Here is a 15,147-nt window from a genome sequence, read left to right on the forward strand (position 1 = left end):
TGAAAGCAGTGCTGGACTGGCCTGAGCCCAAGAACGTTCGTGATGTACAGAGCTTCCTGGGGTTCGCGAACTTCTATAGAAGATTCATGAATGGGTTTTCATCAAAGGCGGTACCCATCACGAGATTGCTGAGGAAAGGTGTGGAGTTCAATTGGGACTCAGAGGCAGACAGAGCATTAGGCGTTCTGAAGAAAGCGTTCACTTCGGCCCCGTTTCTTAGACATCCGGACTTAGAAGCTCCCTTTGTGGTGGAAGCAGACGTGTCTGACATGGCAATAGGCGCAGTTCTTTCTCAAAGAGACAAGGTAACAGGTCGTCTCCATCCGGTGGCATATCTGTCAAAGAAACTGGACCCTGCTTAGTGTAACTACACTATAGCGGAGAAGGAGCTCCTTTCCATCAAGAAGGCATTCCAGGAATGGAGACCTTATCTATTGGGGGCACGCCATCGGATAACGGTGTACACCGACCACCGTAATCTCCAGTACATGCAGTCGGCTAGGCATCTCACCCAAAAACAGATGCGGTGGACTCTGTTCTTTGCAGAGTATGACTTTTTCATCACGTTCCGTCCAGGAGTGGACAACCGCAAGACGGATGCCCTGTCTCGTCAGGAAAGCACCGAAGACCCGAACAAACATGCACCCATGTCCATCATACCTACTGACAGAGTGATCTGTGTGGTGAGAGTCGAAGAATTCCTCACAGAAATACAAAAGAACCGTTCTCCGGAACAGTGGGATAGATGGGCAACGGCTGGTGAAGGAAGGAAAATCAGAGACGGTCTACCGTTCCTCAAGGACAAGTTGTATCTACCCACTTTGGAGTTACAGAAGAAGGCGTTTAGATGGTGTCACCACTCTCCATTAGCTGGTCATCCGGGAATCAAGAAGACCACAGAACTGTTGCAAAGACATTTCGGGTGGGTATCAATGACGGTAGCAGCCAAGAAATGGGTGTCGGAATGTGAGACGTGTGCACGAGGGAAATCGGATCACACGAGAGCAAGAGGTAAACTCATTCCTCTGCCCACACCGCCGTACCCCTGGCACACCATCAGTCTTGACTTTATCACAGGATTACCAGTCGAAAAGGGTAATTCGGCAGTTCTGGTGGTGGTGGACAGCCTGACGAAAATGGGCCACTTCGTGCCGTGTAGGAACCTACCCATTGCTGGACAGACGGCCCAGCTGTTGTTGAAAGAGATAGTCCGTCTACATGGGCTGCCTGAAGTGATCGTTTTCAGACAGGGGTCCCCAGTTTGTGGCAAGTTTCTGGAAAACCTGGTGCAAGGCGTTACAGATCGAGGCGGGCACATCCACATCGTTCCATCCCCAAACTGACGGGCAAACCGAGAGGCTCAATCAGTCTCTGAAGAAATACTTACGTTGCTATTCAGAGGAGGCTCAGGAGTCCTGGGTCTTGATGCTATGGTTGGAAGAGCTTTCATATAATAACGCGGTGCCGAGTTCCTTGGGGGTTTCTCCATTCATGGCAAATTACGGATACGCGGCTAAGACTCTTCCAGTAACGATGCCTGAGGACGTGGGAAATCAGCCCACGGTGCGCGAACGCATGAAGTCTCTGTTGCTACTGCATAAGAAAGTAGCTAGGAATCTACGGAAAGCAAAGGGAGTGTACAAGACATGGGCGGATCGTCGGAGGGTGGATGGACCGGTTTACAAGGTGGGTGACAGAGTTTGGCTGTCACCCAAGAACATTAAGTTCAAGCTCCGGAGCGTCTTTCATCCTAGGTTCATAGGCCCGTATGAGGTGGTGAGAAAAGTGAACCCAGTGTCTTTCAAGCTTCGACTGCCGGGTAGCCTGAGGATTCACCCGGTCTTCCACTGTGGGTTGCTGAAGCCAGCGGGTCCTCTGAGACGTAAGTCTGTGCCCCCGATTGTCACGCCGAGTGGTTTGGAATACGAAGTTCAAAAGATCAAGGACTCGCAGTATCGCAGAGGGAAACTGTGGTTTCTGGTGTCCTGGAAGGGATACACAGAGGAGAAGGATTCATGGGAGCTGTGCAGTGGAGTACATGCCCCTAGAGCGGTTCGTTCCTTTTACAGAAGATGTCCAGGGAAACTGGGTCATAAAAGGCGCTGGGAAGGGGGGCCTACTGTCAGGATCTAGCTGATGCGCCTGCCTAGACTGGAATCTAATGCCGGAAGAACGAAGGACTACAAGTCCCAGAAGGCTTAGGGGCATGGGAGGAGATTATTTAGGTAACACGCGCGCACGTAGGCGTGCGCGTCATTTTGTGACTGGAGTTCTAGTCGGTCCAGGTAGCGGACACCGACTTGGAGAAGATTGCTGTTTGTTTCGTCGATGTCCAAGAGAGCGAGGATCCGCTCTATTTCCAGGGACAACGAACTCGACGGAAAGGCGGCAGCAGGAAAGAGAGAGGAGCAGCTGCTCTTGCGCTCTAGACTCAGAAAGTAGCTGCGCGATATGCGGCATGGTTGTGGGACTGCTTCGTGAAGTCAACGGAGGGTCCGTGTGCCTAATGACAAGTAAGCCGCGCTATCAGCGGATTTGGTGGGGACTGCTTCGTGAAGTCAACGGAGGGTCCGTGTGCGTTAATAACTATTAATGAAACTACAACTGAGAAAGCACTTAGTGAAAGCGTGTTGATCTCCCGGAGAGGAGGAGCGCTTGGATTAGGTTTGACTGGCTCATTGGAATGCGTGTTGATTCCCTCAGAGGAGGAGCGCCAACTTTTGGATTAATAACAAGCGATTGTGCCATCGTGGAATAACTAAGTACTCTGGCATATGCCAATTGGAGAGGTTCCACCGTGGGAACTTATGTACACTGGATTGTGACTAGGAGATTACAATTGATCTGAACTTGTATTTACGAGATAGGATAAAGAAGAGAAAAACATTGCCTACACTGATGAAGTAATCAGGGAGTAGGCTGAGCAGGGTATAGCCTGGATCACTGGTTGTGATCCTGTTTTGGTGGCTGATTTGTTTGGCAGAGGATCTGCAGATAAGGTACTTTCCTTTTAGTGAGATCTAATGAGAGTAGCCTTTGGGGGGGGGGGGAATGAGAAGTGTGTGCTAATCTTGTTCTGCTTGTGTTTTACAGATCCTTTGTCCCTGCTGTCCCTTCCCATCCTTTGTCCCCTGCCCGATCCGACCTGAACTCAGTGCAATTCAGATTGAGTTCGGAACGATCTGGAAGCGGAACCCTTATAGCATCACATCGATCCTGAGGAGCTGGAGGAGCATAACATAAAGGGCTGGTTGGCGCCATGTTCCCCTGCTCTTGGGGCCTGTTTGACGGACTATTGTTTACTTCTTTTTCCTGTATTGTTGGGTCCTGTGTTTTTGGGGTTTTCCGTGTCGGGGGAGTGAGGGTGGGGGAGTTGGGGGTGGTTTTGGGGGCTCCGCACCAGCTAGGGGGGGTCATGGTAGGGGTCTTGGGGTTTCCGCATCGATTCCCAGTGATACTGGGGGAGATTTCCGAAAGCTTGTCTCGATCCTGTGTGCTTTGTTGGCCTAGACGCAGCAATGGGTGTTAGCTCTGTTCTTTTTCCTAGTGTAAGATGGCCAGAGATCTGAAAGTGGTGAGCCTTAATGTTCGAGTGCTAAATAGTGATTCAATGATTCAATTAAGCTTTATTCGATTTAAAAAATATAAATCATAAAAGCATACAGATTATTAAAAACAGTCACAATAATTGCATCTCACTAAGAATAGTTATTTACACGGTTAAAAGGAAACAATATTTTACAAACTTTCACATTGAATTAGTTAGGGGCTTCCCCTGTCTAAATTAATGTATTTGGGGCAGGGGCTAAAAATGATTTAAAGTCGGCGTTTTATAACCATTTTGTACATATACGTTTCTAGCCAACTAATGGTTACTCTCTACCATTGGTCTTGATGTAGTGAGGTAAAACGCCCTAGGATAAAAGTCATGTAATAGCCATGTAGATATAGGGCCATCTCCCAGTTGGGGCTGCCAGGATTGTAGATAGGGGACAACACTTTCATTTCTAAATCTTACCAGGACAAGGTCCCCTTTAGTGTCCTTAGGGAGCGGTCCCAGCCAACCCACTCTTCTGATGCTTACTATCGAGCCGTCAATATTAGGTGGCAGGGGCCTATTTTTCGTTAGCAAAAAGATTACTTTGTTTCTTAAGTGGTGCTGTCTTTCAGGTATTCCTTTCTTAAGTGGTGGGACACCCGAGAGAACACATACAAAAGGGGCGGCTATTGGGGGTAAATTTATATGGTCACTTCTGCCAGAGATGATACCTTGATTATCGGCTATCACAGTATGAGGGATTGGGCCAAAGGTTGACCTTACATTGGGGCTAGGCCTCTGGGTTGTAGTGGATCGGCTAGCTACGTTTGTTTTTTTCCGAATTGTCCTATGTGCAGCTATTGTTTTATTCCCACTGTTATTACTTTGAGTAGCTGATTCGTGCACCACGGTGGCAGGTAGAACAGGTTCCTTGCTGGGTTCTGCCATGTTCTTTATTAGTGACGTACTGGCATTAATGGTCAACTCGATTTCACTGAGCTTTTCTCCTAAGCTATTTATTCTTGCTATCAATGGGGATATAATAGAAGTAACCAGCCGTTCTATATGGTCCAGTAAAATTGCCTGGGAGGTAGGAGCAGGAAAATCCAAACTTTTATGTATCTTAGCTGCTGTCGGGGTAGGTGTAGTCGTTGCTAGGGAACTTAGACACACTTTTCGTTGTTTGGCTTCACTCCCCAAGCGTGTAGTCCCGTGTCGTTTCCTTTTGGCGGGTGGGATGTGAAGGGGCCCTGTATGATTACTGTTACCTTTTACAAGTGGAGATGGGGAGAGGGCATCTGGTGTGTTACAATCTATCAATAATGGCGTAGTGGACTGGACATTAGGGATTGCTAGGGGGCTAACCAGAGCATGGAGTGGCTCGGTTACATAGTCTGCAGTGACATACTGGGTCTTACAAAGGGCATTCAGTTCGTCAAGCAAGGCTGATCCATATGCTATATCGGCCGTCTGTGTGACAGGAAGATTGCAAAGCACGCTATCTCTGGACAAGCGTTGCTCTAGTCTATCTAGTTCATGAGTGATAGGTGAGGTTACCCTTTCTAGATAGCAATCCATGGGCCCAGTGACCTTGCTCCTCTGCGTACCACAGCTCTTCGCAGCCACCTTACGTGACATGAAGGAATTAGATCAACAGTACAGTCTCGAGATGGGATCAGTAGCGAGGGCTTTAGAAAGAGCAAGTGAAAGTAAGCATATTATCGGTGTCACCTTTTACCTTACAGACAAAACCAAGGGGACTGGCCCGGTCCGGTCTCCTCTGGCCTCTGAGGGCCAGAGAGGGCCCGCCCTTTGCCCGGGCTTCGCCCGGCGCGGTCCCGCGCGCGATCCCGCGACGCGGATGCTGGAGTCCTTTTAAAGCGCCTCCTTGCGCTGGAGTTAGGGGTGGCGGCGTGTTCCGCCGCTAGGGCATCTGGGTAGTGTAGTTTTTAGACCCAAAACGCCCCCCTCGCACTGCGGTCGCTGGTCTGGATATGCGACGGCGGAGGGGAGCGATGGAGCTGCGCTGGTTCCTGTGGGCTGGTAAAGGTAAGCCCCCAAATGTCTATAGTCCCCCTGCTCCACCGATGGCGAAGTCCTTTTGAAGCGCCTCCTTGCGCTGGAGTTAGGGGTGGCGGCGTGTTCCGCCGCTAGGGCGTCTGGGTAGTGTAGTTTTTAGACCCAAAACGCCCCCCTCGCACTGCGGTCGCTGGTCTGGATATGCGACGGCGGAGGGGAGCGATGGAGCTGCGCTGGTTCCTGTGGGCTGGTAAAGGTAAGCCCCCAAATGTCTATAGTAGGGGTCTTGGGGTTTCCGCATCGATTCCCAGTGATACTGGGGGAGATTTCCGAAGCTTGTCTCGATCCTGTTGTGCTTTGTTGGCCTAGACGCAGCAATGGGTGTTAGCTCTGTTCTTTTTCCTAGTGTAAGATTGCCAGAGATCTGAAAGTGGTGAGCCTTAATGTTCGAGGGCTAAATAGCCCGGTGAAACGTGCTGCAATCCTGTCCCTCAAGGAGAATGTAGATGGTGATGTGTCCCTCTTACAGGAAACGTATCTCCTTTCTAAAGATGTCCTGCGCATGACGGACAAGCGCTTTCCACTGCAGCTTTGGTCCTCAGGCCCGAATAAGAAGCTTGGGGTTGCGCTGCTGTTTAGTGCCCGAATGCATTGTAAAGTGCTCTCCCAATTAGTGGACATCAGAGGGAGGTTCCTGGCAGTGCGGGTTCAATGGGGCGAGTCGCTATTCACCATAGGGTCTATTTATGCTCCCAATGTCCAGCAGGAATCCTTTCTGCGTACATCCCTTGTGCAGGTACTGGCATCTCCAGATGCACTGATTCTGGTGGGTGGGGATTTCAATCTTGTGATGGAGGGGGGGATAGATAGATAGATCGGAGCAGCGGTCAAACCAAACTGGTGCTTGGTCACCAGGAGGAAAACAGTGGCTTTCAGAGGGTGGGTTGCATGATGTATAGCGCGTCCAGCACCCCCAAGAGCACGATTACACCTACTATTCAGCTGCTCACAAGAAGTATGCGCGCCTCAATCACTTCCTGGCCACATCCTCTTTTCTGCCTCACTTATCAGCTGCAGACATCATGCCGCGCTCCCTTTCCGATCATGCGCTCATATCTGTAGTGGTCTGTAGTGGTTTCATTCAGGGGTGCCGGCTGCCATCAGCCGGTTGGCACCTTCGAGACTCCATGTTGCACTCCGACTATTTGGTGGTGGCAAAGATTCAGGACACTATCACTCATTACCTAGCAGACAATGTGGTGGAGGACACTCCGCTGACCTCGATCTGGGAAGCTCAGAAGTTAGTTGTAAGGGGAGATTTTCTGCAACGTATTATAGGCTGCGCAGAGAGAAATGTGCGGAGTTGGAGGCGGGTGTGCGTGGCTTGGAGGCGATCCATAAGAGAACGGGAGCCCCAAGAGTGTGGAGAGAACTGGAGATGAAAAGACGTATGCTCAAGCACCTTGACCTCGATAGAGCAGCAGATGCCTTACTGCGCTTGCGACACACATTCTACCTATACGGGAATAAAGGGGGTAGGATGCTGGCACACAGGCTGCGCGCGCGTACACAGTTACACACTATTTAAGCAATCAAGGATCCGCGGGCGAGGGCCCACACCACTGACACGGCCATTGCTGACACCTTTCGCCATTTTTATCAATCGCTCTATAGGAAGGAAGAGAGCATAAGGGTGTATCTTGCATCGTCTGGTATCACACCCCTCTATCGGGAATCAGCGGAAGCACTGGACTCGGAGATACGAATAGAGGAGGTTACATCGGCCATCGCGCGGCTGAAGTTGGCTAAATCACCTTCCCCAGACGTTTTTTCGGCTATATTTTATAAAACGTATTGTAAGGAGCTGGCTCCCCTTTTGACTCGCCTTTTTAATTCCTTCCTCGACACGGGTGTGGTGACTCCCTCCATGACTGAGGCAGCCATAACGGTCATTCTCAAACCAGGGAAGGACCCTACGGATTGCGGCTCTAATAGGCCGATCTCACTCCTCAACATTGATGCTAAGTTATTTTCAGGAGTGTTGGCTGCGAGGCTTAGCCCTCTGATGGACGGAGTGATCGACCCTGATCAAGCAGGGTTCATTCCAACTAGGCAGGGGAGTGATAACACTAAGAGACTGCATCATCTCTTGGACCTGGTACACCGCTCTAGATCGCAGGCCTTCCTGCTTTCTATCGATGCGGAGAAAGCATTGGACCGTGTTGACTGGGGCTATATGTTTGAGGTGCTGAGGGCTTTCGGTATAAGCGATAACTTGCTGCGGTGGATTCAGTGCCTCTATACAGCCAGCTCTCACAGTGGTGGTGCAGGTGAATGGGCATTGGTCTTCCTCCTTTCCCATCACTAGGGGGACGTGGCAGGGGTGTCCCCTCTCCCCGTTACTATTTGCGCTCTATATGGAGCCTTTTGCCCAGCGAGTTCGGTCTCATGCCGATATATCAGGGATCGTTTCTAAATCGCAAATTCTCAACATCTCGGTTCCGGATGGTGATATAGTGGACCTGCAGAGGGACTTTACCTTCCAATGGGTACAATCAGACCAATCTCCGACTGGTGCCTCCTTAAATTGGCTTGGTTTGGGAGATTGGTTGCAATCAAAATGACTGTGCTTCCCCGTATACTCTATCTGTTTCAGATGTTACTCTTGAGCCCGCCTCCGGGCATGTTGCGGAGACTTCAGGGTAGGCTTAACAAGTTCTTATGGAACAACAAGAGGCTGCGCTTTGCGTTTACAGTAACTACTACCCCGAATGTGGCTGGTGGTCTGGGCTTCCCTCTGCTTGCAGCGTATTTCCAGGCGTCCTGTCTTCGGTACATAGTAGAGTGGAATAGGCCTCTGTCCAGTAAACACTGGAACTTTATGGACCAGACGGTGGCCGGATGTAATATCTGGCGAGAGTTATGGCTGCCGCGCAGTGTAGAGCATGGGGACTGTATTCCTCTCCAGTGACCTCTCCGACGCTGAAAGCTTGGGACCAGCTGGCGCTGCGTAATGGCTGGACTTACTTCCCCTCCCCAATGACACCCATAGTAGACAATCCCGACTTTCCGCCGGGCTGCGCAACACCGGTCTTCCATCGCTGGTGAGAGGAAGACTGCAAAAGGGTGGGCTCGCTCTTCGACCTAGACGGTCTGATCCCGTTTCCCACATTGCGTACGGAGTACTTTCAGTTGCACAAAGGGGACGCACGCGTTCCACCACGTGCAGGTAGCGCACTGGGTGACCCAGCTGGCCAACGTAGCCCTCATGTCACGGCCGCTAATGACCTTTGAACGCTGGCTGGTATGCAAAAAAGATGACCGGAGCCTCATTTCGGAGCTCTACGCGATGATTCTGCGCTGCTCACAGAAGCAACGTACAAAAGCGCAAGTCCGTTGGGAAACTGAGTTAGGGCACCTCTGACGGGCAAAGAATGGGAGTATGTGTTCGATAGGGCGCATCACACGACTTCGAACACTGCAGGGACTGAATCAGCCTACAAAACAGCGACATATTGGTATTATACCCCTGCGCGCATCAAGGTGTGGGATACTGCGAAGACAGGCCTCTGTTGGAGGGGATGTGGGATGTCGGGGACTCTGATCCACTTGCTATGGCGCTGCCCGAAATTGGAACGTTACTGGGCCACAGTCCTTGACGAGCTAGATACTGCTTTCCAGATTACACTTCCACGGCTTCCAGAACATACGTTGCTGGGGCTTCCCCATCCTAAATTTTTCCCATTGCGCTCACTCAGGGGCAGACAAATTGCATTGGCTTTGCTGGCTGTGAGGCAGGTTCTTTTGGCACAGTGGGGTTCTCCGACAATACCTGACCCCCGCGATTGGATCCAACAACTGTGGCACACCCTGGCTATGGAGCGACTCTCTTTGGGTATAGATGGGAAGGGCTCTGAGTATGCTAAGCTCTGGGATCTGTTTTTGCAGCTATTGTCCAAAGACCTGAGGGAAGTGACATGCCCGAAATATCTGCAAATCTTACAACTTATTCCTTTGGAGCCTGTAGGTGCCATGCCGATTACTTGAAGGGCCGTTGATTACAGTCAGTCAGAGGGGGCGGACCCTTAGGGGCAAGTGGTGTTTAGAGAAGCTGATGCGGAGCGGGGTGGGAGTGGGAGGTTGGGTGGAGGGGTATTTCGGACAGGTGCAGGGTTGTTTCTCTTATCTCTTTTTTGGTTTCTCCTTCATAAAAGCGGTGGTTGCAACTCAGGTGGGGCGACGGAGTCTCTTCATTTACGCGGGGTCGCCCTCCGGGGTGTAGACCCAGACGCTGTGTCCTTACTGTGAGAATTCGCCCTGCCGGCAAGTTGATGTAATAAGAAACAATGTCCCACTAGGTATCAATCATAAAGACAGTTCAAAATTATGCATACAGTACGTATTGCAAGAAAGGAACACCAGGGAGTCTCAGTACATTTTGTGAGAGGGTTATTAATCACCAATTGCATTAGACAAGGGAAGCACAGTTAAAGGCAGCACTGTACATGAAAAAACATCATGAAGCAACCCAAATAACACTTGGTGAAAATGTGATGACGCAGTGATAGTGACGACGCAAGTGAAAGTGAAAAGCAGCGTGGTCGGCGCAAAGTGATAAAAACAATCAAATGAAGGCTTTCACATTAAATATATACAATTAGACATGTTGAATTTGAGATAGTGATAAGCCTATTGGTAGTGCGCCGTGAAGTCGCGCTGTTGTTGTCGACGGCGTTTCGATCCTCTATAATTCGGGATCCTCTTCAGGACAGGGTTGGCGTTGAATTAAGGTACTGCATGGGAAAATAATTAATATTAGAAGATTGGGCAGGAAGCGGAGGCTAAAAAGGAACGTGGAAGTGTGCCGAGTTGTCTGGCGCTTTACAGTTAACATGAAGTTTAAAAAAGGGGGGGGGGGGGTTTGAAAAGGAAGGATCAATTGGTGTGGCCAGTGGGGGAGGCCATTATTGGTGCTTAAGGAAGGTGAGACTAGAGTGGAGGCGGGGCGGGGGGAGAGGAGGGGAAGGGGGGGGAAGGGGGGGGGGGGGTTTGGGGGGGGGAAGGAGGGAAAAAAGGGGCAAGGGTGAAGTTAGACCAACCTGAAAATTAGGTACATTAATTGGATCCAGTGGTGGGTAGTGGGTCCGGGGCCTCGTACACATTTAATGAGTGTAGTTTTAGGTAGTGGTCACAGCGCCTGAAATTGAGAAGGGGATGCATCGATCGGTCTATGCGTGTAAACCAACAGTTAGGTGAGGGTACAAATTGTGCCTAATGCCGCCGAGTTACGGTCGGTGTAGCAGGTACCTGAATCGCTGGAAGCAGAGCGTTGCAGGTTAGGAGTCAAGCGATCACGCTGGGCGATTAGACATTCTATTCCGTCTAGGTGGAGTGCCTGAAGGGGGGAAAAGTGCGAAGAGCGATTAGGCGCTATGGTATACGGTCCGGAGCGGCGGTAACACTGGTAGCGCGTGTTCCACCAGGCCAGGGATAGTTAGTTACCTGGGTAAGTCAGGCAGCGGTTGCCGATTAGATCTAGGCAGTAGCGTCCCGTGCAGAGTAGCGGGTGGACTGCCGGTCGTGAACCAAACCAGGAAGTAACCGATCCGGAGGGGGCGGGGCTGCGGGGAGGGAGGGGGCGGAACGGGGTGGGAAACAGGAGTGGTAGTGCCGCCCATCGGCTAAGACTGTTCGTGGGCGCAGGAAAACGTGGCAAAGGTATTGCATATATCACAACGTTGCAGTTACAATTAGATGAATATTTACAATTTACATCAGAGTGAATATATGACCAAACTAACATTGCAGGGTAACAGTAAAAATCATGAAACGAGCCAAATCACAATCTAAACATTAGGCATGTACTCTGTGAGCTAGAAAGGCAGAATTCTAGTGTAGGAGGTTTATACAGGTATTAGTAGTTTCACAGGGGTCGTAGTAATAGTGGGGACTGGGGAAGAAGACATTCATGAACTTGCAAAGCGGTTCAGGTGATGACTGTGCTGCTCCATTCATCAAGGGTGTTCAGACCCCTATTTACGGAGTCTGTGAGTGAGATCCATTTGCATTCAGCTCGATTTAGGAGTGCGTTTATATTGCCACCTCTGGTTGGAAGTGTGAGATGTTCAATTACTTGCCACCTAATATCAGTGTCCCGGTGGCCTTTTTCAATGAAATGTGAAACAAGGGGGGCTGACAGCACTTGGCAGTTGACTCGGCTCTTATGTTGGATAATGCGCTGTTTCACCATTTGTGTGGTCTGGCCAATGTAAAGTAGGTCGCAGGGACAGCGGATTGCATAAATCACATTAGTGGTTTTGCAGTTAGTATGACATGTAAGTTCGTATCTTTTCTCATTGTACAGAAACTCTTTGGTGTTAGTAGTGAGTTCGCAAACACTGCAGCTTTGGCACTTGAAATGTCCAAGGATTGGGGGCAAGCCCCAGGAGGAGGTGATAGTGTTCTGGTTTCTGGTTGTTTCCGGCCAGGTAATCGCACGTACCAGATGATTCGCAATATTGTTACTGCGTTGGTATGAGAACAAAGGTGGGTCTCGGAATTGTTCTTCGCATCTTAACACCGTCCAGTTTTTCTTAATGATGGAACTCACTTTGTTGCTGTCTGGTCCAAATGTTGACACAAAGGGAATCCTTGTCATAGGTTCTCTGGTTTTGGGTATTAGTAAGTTTTCACGATGGAAGTACCAGGCACGTTTTTTAGCTCTGGTAACCAATCTACGAGGGTAGCCTCTATGTACAAGTTTGTTCATCAGGATGTCTGCTTCGCGAAAGTAGTCTTTCTTCCATTTACAGTTGCGCCTGATACGTAAAAATTGACCAAAAGGCAATCCGTCTTTGAGTCCTCTTGGGTGATGGCTTGAGTAGTGGAGCAGGGTGTTCCGTTCTGTAGGTTTTCGGTAGAGGCTGGTCCCCAATTTTCCATCCTCGGCATGTATAATCACATCTAGGAATGGTAGGTCGTTAACTTTGGATTCACTAGTGAAGTTTAGATGTTCTTGACTGTTATTGAGCCACTCAATGAAATGTGTTAAATCATCGGAAGAACCATGCCAGAGGAGAAGGATGTCGTCAATGTAGCGACGCCAAAGCCCCACATGTTGGAGGTGGGGATTAATTGGGTTAAGGAATAATGATTGCTCCAGATTATGTACATAGAGAATCGCAAAGTTGGGTGCAAAGCAAGCGCCCATTGAGACTCCTTTGACTTGTAAATAGTAAGTCTCGCGATACAAAAAGTAGTTGTTTTGTAGGGCAATTCGAAGTAAGTCCATGATAAATTCTGTTGGGAGTCTCGCGGGTAAAGGTCTGGTTAGTAGTAGGTCCTGAATGACTTGGAGGCCTTCTCTGTGAGGGATGTTTGTATACAATGATTCTATGTCCAGACTGACCATGAGTTGAGCGGTAGTATCGAATTCTTTGTTCTCTATAGTTGTGATGAGATCCATAGTGTCTCGTATATAGGTGTCGGTTAACGGTACAAATTCTTTTATGATGGCATCGATGAATTTGCCCAAGGGTTCAAGGATTGACCCACAACCGGAAACAATAGGTCGACCCGGGGGATTGGTGGTATTCTTGTGAATTTTGGGCAGGACGTATAGGACGGGTGTCCTAGGATGAGAGTTGTTAAGGAAGGCATGTTCTTTTTTGGTAATGATGCCAAGTTCTCTGGCTGAGGATGTTGTCCTGAGTATTTTCGATTTGATGTCTTGCAAGGGGTCTTTTGTGAGAGGTCGGTAATGTTCCAAGTGGCACAGTTGTCGTTTGATTTCAGTGTCATATTGATCAATGTCCATTATGACAATTCCTCCGCCTTTATCGGCAGGCTTAATGATAATTTGGTTATTGTTTCTAAGAGACTGCAGAGCATTCTTTTCTGTTAGGGGTAAGTTATAGGGGGTGAATTTTGAAGAGGTTTTGAGATCAAGTACTTCCTTCATAACCAGTTTCTCAAAGGTCAAGATTTCCGGTGACATTTGATTGGTGGGAGGGTTGAAGGTAGAAGGAGGTCGGAATATGGATTGATTCTGGTAATTGGACTCAGTTTTATCCGCAAAGAAATGTTTAAGTCGTATCCTTCTAAAGAATTTAAGTAGGTCAGCTTGGAGATTGAGGAAGTTCGTGCGTTCCGTGGGGACAAAGGACAGTCCCCTGGACAGTAAACGTGTTTCATCAGATGTCATGATGTGTTTAGACAGGTTGAAAATAGGGATGGTAAGGTCCACGTCCTGGGCTGCACTTTCAGTGTTTATTGTTGTTGCCCCCATTGATAGAACCTGTTCCGAGTCCGTCGTTCTCCTGGGACTTGTGGTTGGTATTGCCGGTTCCTTGTTTGGCGATTTTGTGGAGGGGGTTGGCCGCGGCCGCGGCCCCTGCCTAAAAAACCGGGTGGCAAGAGGGGTTGGGGCCTGTTGCTGGAGGTGGAGGCTCCTGGATCTAGTTCTTCTGCTGATGTGTTGGATGAGTCAGAGAAAGTAACTCTTTGGTTGTTCCGGAATCTACCCCAGTTTTGTGACCTTGGTGGATTATATGGAGTATTGAAGAACTCCTTGTTTAGGTAGGGGTAAGTATTTTCCACTTTGTAGAATTTAATATCCTTCTCTATTTTGTTTACTTTTTTGTTGGTTTCAAAGGTGCAGAAGGTTTCAATTGTTTTATTAATTTTCTCAAGGAGACTTTTTGCATCGGCCAGTGAGTCGTCTGCTGCGATGAGTTTTTCAAGTTCCTCAATTTCTTGAAGCTCCAAGCGGCTATGTTCTACGGCGGTGTCAATTCCTAGGACCATCCAATGGCGTGAGCATGTGGTGGCGAGGTGGCTGAAACTAGATCTGAACTTTGGATCTTGAGTGAAGATAGCAGGGACGTTCCTTATTTGTAAGCCTACCGGTATGACACCCGATCTTAGGTAATCTGTAAGCATTCGTGCATGGAGATCCGTGCGTATTTGCTTTTTCTTTAATTTTTCAAGTTTGTCAAGTAAAACTTTGGAGGAATTAGGGGTGGAAGTGGTCGAAGTAGAAGCAGCAGAGCCTGAAAGGAGTGATGGCCCTGTAAGCTTCGACTGAATGTACTCTTCTGAGTAAGTAAGAGACTCCTTGGACATAGTGTGTATCTAAAAACTACTACACAACTAGAGGCTAGAATGAATAAAGCCCATATAGTTAGTACTGTGTGGTACTACTCTCGCAGCTCAGCAGCTGCTCACTAATGAGTGAAAGAAACAGGAGTATAACCCATAGACCAAAATGGGACTGGGTACGTAAATTGTAATAAGAAACAATGTCCCACTAGGTATCAATCATAAAGACAGTTCAAAATTATGCATACAGTACGTATTGCAAGAAAGGAACACCAGGGAGTCTCAGTACATTTTGTGAGAGGGTTATTAATCACCAATTGCATTAGACAAGGGAAGCACAGTTAAAGGCAGCACTGTACATGAAAAAACATCATGAAGCAACCCAAATAACACTTGGTGAAAATGTGATGACGCAGTGATAGTGACGACGCAAGTGAAAGTGAAAAGCAGCGTGGTCGGCGCAAAGTGATAAAAACAATCAAATGAAGGCT

This window comes from Lissotriton vulgaris, chromosome 10 (assembly GCF_964263255.1).
Source record: "Lissotriton vulgaris chromosome 10, aLisVul1.2, whole genome shotgun sequence".
Classification (NCBI taxonomy): domain Eukaryota; kingdom Metazoa; phylum Chordata; class Amphibia; order Caudata; family Salamandridae; genus Lissotriton; species Lissotriton vulgaris.